Source organism: Camelus bactrianus, chromosome X (assembly GCF_048773025.1).
Source record: "Camelus bactrianus isolate YW-2024 breed Bactrian camel chromosome X, ASM4877302v1, whole genome shotgun sequence".
Classification (NCBI taxonomy): Eukaryota; Metazoa; Chordata; class Mammalia; order Artiodactyla; family Camelidae; genus Camelus; species Camelus bactrianus.
In genome coordinates, this window is record NC_133575.1 from 72482518 (window position 1) to 72485532 (window position 3015).

At 41.7% G+C, this 3015-nt stretch overlaps 1 pseudogene; it reads right to left on the reverse strand.

Moving 5' to 3' along the window:
* Window positions 1-547: 547 nt before the first annotated feature.
* LOC105067167 (E3 ubiquitin-protein ligase RNF168 pseudogene) lies at window positions 548-2230 on the reverse strand (annotated as a pseudogene).
* Window positions 2231-3015: the final 785 nt, after the last annotated feature.

Here is a 3015-nt window from a genome sequence, read left to right on the forward strand (position 1 = left end):
AAAATGCTATAATACTTAAAAAAGTAAAGTGGACATGGAAATTACATTACTTTAGTGTTAGGGAAGATGCATTTCAAGTGTTCTGCAAATACATGGGTAAATTGCAAGAAAACAGATTTTAAACTCCACCTGGATTCCTTAACTACTTGGTAATACTATAAAGTTGCTTTGATTACTAGTCAGGACAAAAAGGTGAGCAAAGGCCATAAAATATGCATTTTTTAGGAAATGCATGGAAATGAAGATTTCTTGGAAGTTGGCCAAGGCATTTTTATATCCTTAAGGACTGTCAACTTAGTACATCAAAGTTATTAAAAAAGGAAAGGAGCAGGCCTCTTGCTTGCCACTGAGTTTGGCAGAAACACCTTTGTATACTTCTCCCTTGTAATAACAAAGATTGTCCTGTAATTGAGGACAGTGAGTTTGCAACACAGCAGAACTAATTTTAAAAAAAACTTATAAGAATAAGAATCTATGATAGAGAGCCTCACAGTCCAGCTTCACTAGATTATAAAACACTCCCTTTACCCATGCATTACTTTGTGTATCACTGAAACTTCTGAAAAATACTTTTCTGTGACTTACTAGGCTGTAGGGAATGAGCAGTTTTAGATACATTACATTTATCTCTAGTAGAATTTGGTATCTTTTTCCCATTAACTGAACGTTTCAACTGGATCTTTAAAGAAGGTTGCCAATTTTCATTTTCTAAGCCTCTCTGAGGTTTTGGATGCTCTAGAACAGTTTGTCTTTTGAAGTTCCTATCTTTGGGATTCTTCCTCTGTCCGTTTAGTAATGTCTGGGGGTGAGGATGTAGCACGTAACTGATACTCATCTGGGAATCCTTTTTGCCAGTTTGGCCTCAGTTGTTCTTGAACCCCCTCTTTCTGAAGCTGTAATGCTAATAACCTGCCCTGTTCTTCTTTTTATGTCTCTCAAAAAGTAGATGCTCCAAATCTATGAGTTTTTGGGTAAAGTTGATTTCTGTGTCCTCTTGTTCTGAGGAAGCTTCGGGGAACATTTTTCTTCTTTTTGCAGAAAAGCATGGATCTCTGGCTCTCTCAAACAAAGATTATTGTTTGTTTTTTTTTTTCTTTGGGAGATATTTTTATTGATCAGTAGGTAAGACTTCATTTTCTGTCTCCACTGTGTCAGATCCAGTACACCCACTCTCTGTTTGGCCACAAGGCTCATCTGCAGCTTCTCCAAAGTAGGGAACTCTGGCTTTAGGTTCCTCATGAAGTATGACACATAACCCTTCATCTTTCTTGTCTGGTCTTGTTTTGACTGTTACTTTAAGGCACCGTTTTTTATCACTGGTACATAACGGAGGCATAGGTGACTCCATTGAAGATTTTGCACCTTGTTCTTGAATTTCAAGGTATGTTTGTGGATAGCATGTTGGCATATCTTTGTCCACTTCTATGTCTTGCTTTGTAGGGGTCTTTACATCACTGTGGTCAGTTTCCTTAGATATGTGTTTTTTCCTGTCTTCTTGTACAACTTCAAACTCTGATGTTGATGCAAGTTGAGATTCAGGTGACAAATACTTCTGAGTATCTCCAGTGTTTGTTTGTTTGTTCTTATTTTTCTTTTTTGACTTGGCTGCAAGTCGATCAGATTTTCTTAAATTGAAGGGCGACGCCGACATACTTTCCTCCCAGGAACTGTTAATTTCAATGCTTAGCTTCCTTGCCAGCTCTTCATCACTTTTCAGTTGTTCCTCCATCTCTCTTCGCCTTTCCTCTGCCTGCCTTTTTCCCTCTTCTTCCTCCTCTGCCAGTAATTTCTGAATGTATTCTTCACTGGCTTTGTTTTCTTCTTCCTCCCTGGCTCGTCGCTCTGCCTCCATCTTGCATAATTCTGCTTCATATTCTCTTTTTAATTCCCCAGGTTTACTTAACAGGCGAACTGGCTGATGCTCATCAACTGTTTCCTTGGATTCCTGCCCAGAGGCTCTACGCTTGCATTCCTCTGGATAGTGTTTTTGAATTGTCTCCCACAGTTCCATATTGACGAGAGAATTTCTTCGGGTATGGTACCGCGCCCACGAAGAGACCCGGTGGCGACAGAAGGGGCAGCACAAACTTGCCTTTTCGACAGTCGACTGGAAGCATGATTTACAGAGTGTATGCTTACAAGGCAGTGTTACAGGTTCGATTAGGATATCCACACAGATCTGGCACTGGTATTCCGACAAGGAAGGGATGGCGTCTTTGGATGCAGCCATTTTAATATGCTAATAAGGTATATTCAACACCAACACCTGAAAGAGAAAGAATCGTATTACGGCCCAAGTATGAAGAAAGCAAATTAACAGTTTTGTGTGGTAATATTATGCCCAGCAGCCTTCCAGAATTCAGAGATTGGGAGCATGAAACTTCTTAAAGCAAAAAGGCGTTCTGTGGGCCAAGTAAACAGTATGACCCCGGAAGGCCCTGTGTTTGTCTATGTTTAAGACAAATATGGGGAAAGAAAACAAATGAACCTTGGCTGCTTCTAGACATTAACAACCCTTGCGAGAGGGCCGACGGTACGCTCTGGCTCTCTGGCGCCACAGAAGGCGTGTACCAAGTTCCCCTCGTACCTCTTACCAGGTGAGGAGGCTCCCTCAGCTTCCAGCGGAAAAGCCTGAGGACTTTGAGGTGCGTAGCTCGCGGGCTGCCGTTCGAGGAAGAACGCTGCTTCCGCCGGAATTGGGGATGTGCTGGGGCGGGACTTCCGTTGTGCAGCCAGCGGGCTACTGCTTGAGGAAGAATACTGCTTCCTCCCAGAAGTGGGGCTGTGCTGGGGCGGGACTTCCATTTTACCTCTCCCGAGGGTCCACGCGAGCCCAACCTGGAGCTCTGAGTACCCATTCTTACAAATATTACTAAATATAATAGAAATGAATGGTGTATGAAGGAAGATAATCAGTTATTGTTTTGCCAAACTACTGTTCAATTATATCACTACACTATAAAGCTCAAAATATGCCTAGTATTCCTAAACTACTGATTTAATTATAGGTCTTAC